Source organism: Saccostrea cucullata, unplaced genomic scaffold (assembly GCF_032062105.1).
Source record: "Saccostrea cucullata isolate Sc308-1 unplaced genomic scaffold, CSIRO_AGI_Scuc_v1 ctg3660, whole genome shotgun sequence".
NCBI classification, from domain to species: domain Eukaryota; kingdom Metazoa; phylum Mollusca; class Bivalvia; order Ostreida; family Ostreidae; genus Saccostrea; species Saccostrea cuccullata.
The window spans coordinates 17,501-27,479 of record NW_026941063.1 but is presented as its reverse complement, the minus strand read 5'-3'; the positions used below and the strand labels follow the sequence as shown (position 1 = coordinate 27,479).

The following is a 9,979-nucleotide window of genomic DNA, read 5'->3' as shown; positions in this document are numbered from 1 at the left end:
CGATTTTGAAAGTTGAAGTATTGGGGGAAGCCCCCCCCCCCCCCCTTCTCACCCCCCGTGAGAAAAAGATCGGAGAAAAAACACCAGCCGCGAAAATTCAAATTTTGGGTAGGGACGGCTGTGGTTGGCAAACCTTTTTAACGAAATATAAGGAGTTAGCTTACAGCGTTAAAGCTCAAATGTCTATAAAGAATACAAAACCGAAACAGGGCAAACACAGACCTCCGAAACATCATTGGTGGGATCATGTGTCATTGAGGAGTGAACATTCTCTGCTGACCGGAAACACCCGCTGTGTGCTCCTTGTAATGATCGGGAATATTCGTACAACAATTCTGTTTGTTTATACATGTATGTTGAGCATGATCTCATGTATCAAATCATCTAAGAAATGTAAAACCTGTATGCTGGTGATTAAAGTATATTGCTGCATAATGAAGGGAAGTTGACGATTGTTATTTTTAGTCATCACGTTTTTTTTAACTTGGTTGTTAGATTACCATTAACGTCTCTTTCAACTAAAATATCTAATTACGAAGCAAATGAGTCAGTCTTTGTGGTCACAAAATTAATACATTGTCAATCAGAAACTCGGGCATCCTCAAATATTAATATCAAAACGAACAGTATGGTTTTTTTTACACTTATGCAGCCTTTCTTCACGAAAAATTAAAAACTGCGCTTTCTGATATATATTAGACAATTGCCTTTTCAATTAAAAAAATATATTTCGGAATTATATCATATAATGTGTGACCTATACAAAACTACCTTCTATGAAATGATTCTGATTCTTAACATAAGTGCTCTGAAGTTGATATAAAAAGATTGACAATATTTATGTAGTCTATCGAAACCAGTGGCCCTTTTCACAGTAAAGTCTTACAACTAAGACAAAAATTTTTGTACTCTCTAAGTTTTAGATTAAAAAATATCTTTTTCAGCATATTTTACAAATTTGTGTAATTTAATTGTTAAGTAATACTCTTAGTGATCTTCCAAAATGTATATATTTGTTGGATAATTGGAAAATGTTGGTCATGTAGTTATAAGATTTTTTTGTGAAAAGGACCATTATAGGTCTTCCAACAAACTGTATGGGCAAAAATTATTGTTCTGCGTTAGTAGACCTGTTAGCAGCCAAACCGTATACCATATCCGTTTTTAATATTTAGATGTTTTATTGACTATAGACAAGAAAGGCAAGCTTTCAAACAAAAAAAAAAAGGCAAAATTATTTGACAAACGAGTTGAACTCGGATTTTCCAGCGCCATTTTTTCATATTTATGTAGCAATATTTACCTGTAAATATCACCTGCGCAGATGGTGTTTACATCAACAGACTTTTGTTTTTAATTTTTAAACCTAGACATGAACAGGCTACTGAGAGAGAAGTTGATGTTACAGAGATTTCACCAACATAGTATTAAGTAATCATTTCGTAAATTCCATTGTTGTTTTACTGTCTTTTCCTCGAAAAAAAACCTGTTTTTGGATCACTGACGTGTTTAATACCAATTGTTAGTTTTTTAAGTCGCATGAGTCACTCGAATGATAGTAAATAATGATAGCGATAAATAAAGATGAGACTTATGAACGGTAATATTAGTCTAAGGCTTTCATAATTCACATATGTAATATGTGAGACAAGACCAGACCTTTCATAGGATACCAACATCTTTTAAACTTTGATTTTGGCGTTTGACCTACATTTTCAAAATCTTTAACCTTGGTCATAACTTATGAACAGTTACATGTAGTGCAAAAGCTTTCGTGATTCATAATTGTATTTCTTGTGAGGAGGCCTTACACGTACTTTTGATTTTGAGAAATGTAACCTTCGCTATTTTGTCATACGGGTATCAGAGTTTTACAAGCATATCTTGTTAAATATACATATTTTTTTTATTCCGTTTGCCCCCACCCCCACCCCCCACTTTTGCGAAAGCGAGGATAAATTATCACTCATTCGTCTCTGGGTTTGCCAGTCTTTCAAAAACTTTAACCTTATAAATCCGACGGATCTTTTGAATGAAAAGAGATAGGGCTTTCAGCCTTTCATCTATATAAGTGCATTGCCTGTAATAAGAACTTTCTTCATACACTGTGAATTTTGAACCTGTGACATTTCCTTGAAGTTTGATCTACTTTTAAAAAATGACAAGATCCCGAATTGGGAGTGGGGACAATTTTTTTTAATCTTTAAAGTTGCAGCTGCAACGCTTAATGATACACTAGTGGGTATCATTTAGCGTCGAATATGTCGATATTTGCTTGTTTCATTTGGCGTCAGTGTTACTCTGCATTTGTGACGCTTAATGATATAATTCTATCATTAAGCGGCGATTTAGCATTAAAGGTTGAAAATGTCAGCTATTAATGCAATAATTTATGGCATTGAGCGTTGCAATTGCAATGCTTAATGATATTTGTTTAATTAAGCGGCGTTTTATCATTAGAGGTTGCTACACATAGGTAAGGGAAGTTGACGATAGAACAGTTAAAGTCATCACGTTTATCATAGAGCTTGGTCATTAGATTATCATTAACGTCTTTTCAAGTAAAATATCCAAATATGAAACAGATGTTTCAGATGCTGTGGTATCTTTATCTTTCTTTTCTTTGTATTGTTTGTTTACTGCATGGAATTTCACTTATTCAGAATGGATGAATTTTAATTTCTTACATCACTTTAAAATTTTAGGAAAATAAATTACCAGATTTGAATTGAAATCGTACCTTGTTCTTATTCATTTTTTTTATTTTCTATCGTGATATCCGTACTTAAAATTGTGGGCCTGTCCACCCCTTCCACTGGGATTATGATTCTGTTTTGATGCTTCTATAATTGCCTTGTAACAGTTGTTTTTGAAAAGATTTTTCGGTTTTTTCCTGTATGCCTTGACGAACTCAAAAGAGGTAAAAATTTCTTCAATGCTTTCTTAAACAAATCCACAAACTAAAGTGGATTTGGGATACAATTGGACCCACTCACGTGTAGCTTATAGATATTTTTAATTCTAGGGAACATTAATACAATGAATAAAATAAAACAAAAAAACTGTTTTATTTGTTATGGATTAATACGAAAACAATGCGCGATGACTTCAGGCACAACAAAAAATAAAACAAAAAATGTAAAATGAAAACAACAATAAAGTTTTATTTCTTTTTAAATAGGTCGATTAAATGAAAATTTGTACATAATGTATGATACCTTTAATCACAATTGTAATAACCAATTCAAAGCAATATACAAGGATCGTTCAATATGTACATGTAATAAGCAATATACTGTTTATCATATTAAATATAGAAATACCTAATTCTATTCTTTTCACATTTGAAAAGTTCTATTAATGAACTCCTATTCACAGAAAAAAACCACTGAATTTTCCTTTGTTCTCGCAAAAAAGCACTGTTAATGTGAGCATGGTCACTACACTGGGCTGAAAACTGTTTTTAAATAATCACTGCCAAAAAGATGAAAATGAGAGCGTTTGTAAAACTTGCGCTTTTTGCAGAAATCGCTGAAGAAATCATATTAAAGAAATTTTTTTATATGAGGAAAAAAAATTACCTTTAACGCTGTATAGTTTTCTGATCGAATCAACAATTCCAAAGGAGGGTTAAGATATAACAGTCAAACGTGTCGATTGAAATTTATGGGTACATCACGAAATATCGATGCTGTGTGAGAAATGATATTTGAAAATTTTATAATTTTACTGAAAGAAATTGTAAGACACTTAACATTTCATCATAACAGTCGATTTATAAACAAATGCTTTAGCAAAATAGAAGATTTGATAAACTTGCATGTACCTGATTGATGACGAAACATGGGAGCCCTATTTATAGTGGATACATATCATTTATAAAAATGTGGAATCAAAGAAAATGGTGTCATTATATTATGGTAAAGAAGAAAAAGGGCTCTAAACATGTTTTAATAGTTTTCATGCATATCAAGAGGTCTGGTAAAACATGAGTTCAACATACATTCAAATTTAGGACCATCAGTTGTAACTTTTATGTTCAAATTGCACTAAGGAAAGTTAAACAGATTTTCTATAAAGTTTTAAGTTCAAATTGCACTGAGGAAAGTTAAACAGATTTCCTGAAAAGGATGTCAAATACGTCCCTGTACCTGATAACGCAGTGGCAAAAAAGCTCATTGAAGAAATAAATAAAATTTGGAAAGAAAAGAGAAGTTGCATCACCCATATTTGCTAGATCCGAGCCATTTTGAAATCTTTCATGCCCTAAAAGCGTGAAAGCAACCAAAGAAAGATTGTACAATATCAGATATGTCATGGGAAATGATATTAATCAGTGTCTTTGGGGCATCCCTAAAGATGAGTATGCTGAGGTTTTCTGTTCATGGGTACAAATACCTAAGACACGCGTAAAGGGTGACAGAGAATGCCTCGAGGGATTGAAATTACATGTAGTAAAAATATGTATTACGTATGTTACAACGCACTTTGAAAAATTACGCACTTTGAAAAAATTTTTCAAAGTGCGTTAATTTTTGGGACCAGGTTAACGCACTTTGAAAAATTTTTTCAAAGTGCGTTGAATTTGGGACCAAATCAACGCACTTTGAAAAAAATTTTCAAAGTGCGTTAAGACTGTACATCATAGTTTTACACCATGTAAACATTTAACGCACTTTGAAAAAATTTTCATGAAACAAAAGGAATTAGACTTATATTTTAGAAATAGACAACAGTATTACCCCCTCGCAACGTATGATGGGATATAGTTATGCGATTATGTGTGTTATTACTTTATGTGTATGTTATTTTTTTCTGTGTGGAATTGATGTAATTTGTATCGCGATCGATGTCAAATGCTGCCTTGATTTATTGAGCATGCTTTTTGGGAAGGAATGCTCCGTTTTGCGGTGCCCTTACTTTGATGTGTTTCTTTCTAAAAACTGATGGATTGAAGAAAACCTAGAAACGGACAACGAAGAAAAGACTGGCTGAATTAAGGTCTACCAGCTCAACTCTTTATCATTCCCACCCAGATGTATCTATTATTATAACTCGTAAACTTAAGTGTCAATGATATTTGAAAAAAGTGCATTCTAAATACAATATAAACACTGTACACGGAAGTCTGTAGTAAATCGAAATTTTTATCTTTTAAATCTCAAAGTCTATTTATGTTCATTTTCAGGAAAATCAGAATATTAATTACATTAATTACATTTAATTATATTATGTACCTGTCTGCTTTTCGATGTTAATTTGATACCATATCTGATAATCTCTCTGTTAACCTCCAGGTATTTAACTTTAGTTACATGATATTTTCATAGGAATTGTTCATTTAACATGTATCTAATATCTTTTCTCATGTTTTACGCAAATAAATAAAGCATATATAAATTAATAAAATACAATTATTCAGTTTTAAATAGCTTTAAAATTGGTGAAAAATAAGATTTTTTTTTCGCTTTTTGTCTATATAAACATATGCCCCCCCCCCCCCCCCCCCCGTGAAACACAAAAAGCTTTGGCATAAATTTGTAAAATAACAGTCCATATTATCTGTAAAAAGGAATTTTTGTTTCACGGGGGGGGGGGGGGGGGTTGTTTAAAAAATATTTTCAGTTTTCCGTTGATTTCTATAGTGGAAAACACAAGTTTTGCCAAAATTATAGAGTTATCTCTCTTTGGTATCCCAAATAAGTAAGGTTTTATGAAAATTCATATAAATATGTATAAAAAATTTGAGAATCATTCCAAGATGTTAACTTTTGAGAATTGACTTACAGATAGGCGGAAGAATAATACTATTGTTCGTAGTTCTTTACGACCTTGAATGTTGACCTTTTGACCCCAAATTCAAAAGGGGTCTTCCTAAGGCCACAGGGATTCTGTTATGTTAAATTTCATTGCAAAAGCTCAAAGGGTTGTCGAGATATCGTGTGGAAACGAAAGCGTTACAGAAAGACGGATGGACGGACAGCTAGACGGACGGACGGACAGGTAGACCCAAATTAATACCCCCACTTTTCAAGCGGGGGACAAAAAGTATCAAATCAGGTTCAAATGATAAGTTATCATACTTAAGATTTGTAGGAATATTGACTAAGCCAAGAATTTTTTTTTCAAAGTGCGTTAATATGGTCCATATTAACGCACTTTGAAAAAAATTTTTTTTTTTCAAAGTGCGTTAACCTTGTCCCAAAAATTAACGCACTTTGAAAAATTTTTTCAAAGTGCGTAATTTTTTCAAAGTGCGTTGCCACATATGTACTTGTCATAATTTTAGATGGCACTTTGCATTATTTATTGAACGACCCTCGTATATATACAATGTATAATTATACCTAATTATATGAATGATTTAATGGCAGTGACAAAATGGCGGACAGAGAGGGGTACCAAATACTTGTCTCTACTACCGTAGAAATAGCGGGTCTTGTCAGCCTAAGCAGCACCAAATTAAGCAAAAATAAACTCTTACATGTACATAACAGAGGGGTATACTATGTATGATAAAATAAAATAAGATATGGGGTATATTATGTAAAGAACAAGTCCGAAAGCAACCATGACAAGGCCTACATGCAAGAAATATTTCAAAAATAGGTCCTGTTCTTCATCATTAGGTCTTCTGGTATCTGCAAAACCATATGAAAAAGTAATTTGAGTTGATTACAATAACGTTTAGAAACAAAAATAAAAAAGTCATTGATAGCATGCATGTGTAATTCCAAGGGTTAAATATTTCAACATTTTTATTTCTTTCTAATTTACCTGAAAGAGTAGTGCTTGACTGTATGATACATGATCATACCAGTCTCCTGCACCATGTCTAAATGATGGCATTTTATTACCTTGAATGTATGTCCTTATCCTAACTCTACAACATGGGCATGTATCTTCCTTCCACAGTCTTATACAAGGGTCGCAAAAACTGTGTCCACATGGTACACAGATACACGGATTTCGAATTTCTTCAAGACATATTGCACAGTTTTCCATTTCGTTATTGGCAAAATGAGTACTCAAGATATTGTTCTCATCGAAATGTTCGTGCAAGCTACAAAAGAAAAGACTTGTTTTATTCGTTTACATAGCATTGTAACACCTAAACTAAAGCATAAAACAGATGACTTAACCTCAACTCCCATTTCGAAGCAATTATATATAAGTATCATAAGCATATCATATGCATATTTTCAAACACGTCAGATACCCGAATTGCATACTGTAGATTGGCAAATAATCACGATGGTTTTAATATCGCTATGTTCGGGATTTATCATTTTTCCGCGAAGTTAAACCCATCGTAAATTCTATTACTATTTCTTAGAAACGTTTAGATCCTTATGCAAAATTTGAATTCATTTCTTGCAGCGTGAAATTAAAACTATCGCATTTAGTACTCTTTGAGATATCGTGAAATTTTAACACCGTGAAATTAAAACGACTTAAACTATTTTTTTTAATTTTATGATCTTGTACATTATACTTTGCTTGGTTCTCAGTATGTGTTGTTTTTCACTACTGGTTTTTATTACATCACTTGAAAAGCGGGAGGGTATATAGTGATCGGGATGTCCGTACGTTACGCTTTGGTGTACACATCTCATCCGCAATTCCTCTTTCACCACTGAATGAAATTTAATGATACTTTCACAGAATCTTGTTATAAAGTGCCATTGTGACCTCCTTTTTTTTTGATGGGACACACATTTTTGGGTTTTCCAGAGCAAAACATGACCGTGGCCATATTTTCTATAATATTAAAGGGTACCCATCTCTTATCCGCAACTCCTCCTATACCACTGAATAAAATTAAATGATACTTTCAAAGATTCTTTATTACATAATGCCATTGTGGACTTCTTATTTTACTTTTTGATCTGACACTTATTTCGGGTCTCCCAGTGCAAAACATGGACTTTACTTTAATAACCATATGGGAGGCGGGGGTATCATTTAGTGAGCTCATTGCTCACAATACCTTTTGGTGTGTTGTTAAGTATTAAGTAAATAATATAATGCATTCTCCTATGATGTTTAAGAAGTAGATGGATAATTTTAATTTTTTTTTTTAATTCTTCAATTGCTTGATAAAAAGAAACAGAAAAGAGAGAAAAATATCTTTATACACAATGGGAATTTTGGAGGGAACGAGTTACAATAGTTTAGTTTTGCGTTTATTCCACCATGTCTAAATCTCATCTAGCAAAAGTTGTGATTTTCACACCAGTGTTGTCACCTGTATAGAGTATAACAGTAGTCTTCTTAGGTGTATTACTCGTAATTATCACCTGAGTAGTACACGTTTAAGCAATAAATTCATTATTTTTTTAAAGACATAGTCTCATGACTGCAACGGAGTGTGCAAAGAAATTAAATAACGCGCTTCAGCACGTTATAAAAATTTGTTGTACACACCTTTGTAGTTATGAGACTATGTCTTTCAAAAAATAACGATTCATTGCTTATATTTACATTTTTAACTCCTTGCCTTTCACCGCAAACGTGATTTCTATTTCAAAATGCCTGTATTATCGTTCGGGTAAGTTACAGTTAATGGAAGAGCAAATGCAACAGCTTCTGTTCTAAGTGAGCCTGATTTTTCATTTTAGCTTATGACGTTGCACTTCCACAGCGTTCAACGTTTGTGACGTCAAAATAAAACGCATGCTTTAACCTTTTGACCCCATGTCCTTGTTATGGCGGTTTGAATGCCGTAGATTCCCAAACACTTTATATGAAAAATGCATTTGTAATGTAAATATTAAGTAATTTATAATTGAATGGTTTTTTTATCCATCTTAATAATAATTATGCTTACATACCTGCTTCACCAACTGTATTTCATGTATATAGCAGCTTTGTTCATATTAAGTGGAACAATCAGTGCTTTATTAAATGAACGAAAACATATCAGTAGGTCCATACATTTTTTCCCGTATCTGAAGATTAGATATGAAACAATGAAACAATGAAAAAAGATAACACAATGCATATTCATTATCTGCAAGTGAAAGTACGGTGGTTCTTCGTATACTTTAAACCTTGGCTCTAGTTTTTGATAGCAAACAATGCATATGAAGTACATATACTAACTATTGTAAGTGTTCTTGTTATCTTACTTTCCTGTATAAGAAGAAGTACACAGTTATTTTTTGTCGCTACCGAGAGCTGTATTTCAGAAGTCCGAACAGTGACCTATTAAATGTAAGTGACTAAGTAAGAAGCCCGGAAATATAGCAGAGATTGATCGAATATGACCGACAAATTGTTTTTACGAATCGTATTCAGCTTCAGTGATCAAAAGCGAAAAAAAGTTCTCGCAATAAGGTATTACGAATGATTTAAGAAATGTTCAAGTTCATGGATCATGTTCAAACGTGTAAAGATGGTATTCAACTCTTAATTTGAGATTATTAGAATATATATTATATATAAAAATTAAGATAATGAACAAACAAGAAGCTCATAAATGCATTGTAACAATACAATTTTGGTGCAAGATTTTTTTGTCAACAAAATGTTTTGCGAACCTAAAACGATATCCTTGCGTTCATGTATCATCAACTAATTTGTCAATAGTTTGATAGTATCGAATCCATTGGGACACTGCAACTCCATATGCAGCTGATAATAGTTTATTGCTACAAAAATAAGGGAAGTTGGCGATAGGAAATTTGAAGTCATCGTGTTTAACAAAATGTTTTATCTAAGTTCGGCCTAAATTTGTTTGTAGTTAACTGTAAAGTTGTACGTAACGTCACGATCTTTTCCATCAGATACATCCAGAGTAAACAATTCACGTGATTGGTCAACTCATATTATCAACATTGACACGGAAACAGTTTGTTGCACGAGCAACCAATCAGGGATAAGAAGAAAGTTCCAGTCGTGAAGCTTGCGTTTAGGAGGCGTGTACTATTTACCTTGAGCGCAGCTGTCAAATAGATCGTGACATAAAGTAAAACCT

General features: G+C 32.8%; 1 long non-coding RNA gene across 1 annotated transcript; it reads right to left on the bottom strand.

The window, feature by feature from the left end:
- Positions 1-6,280: 6,280 nt before the first annotated feature.
- LOC134257039 (uncharacterized) lies at positions 6,281-8,894 on the bottom strand. The gene is made up of 3 exons (XR_009989841.1): positions 8,831-8,894; positions 6,858-7,041; positions 6,281-6,641 (listed from the first exon to the last, which is right to left on the bottom strand). It is a non-coding gene; the product is annotated as an uncharacterized LOC134257039 (long non-coding RNA).
- Positions 8,895-9,979: the final 1,085 nt, after the last annotated feature.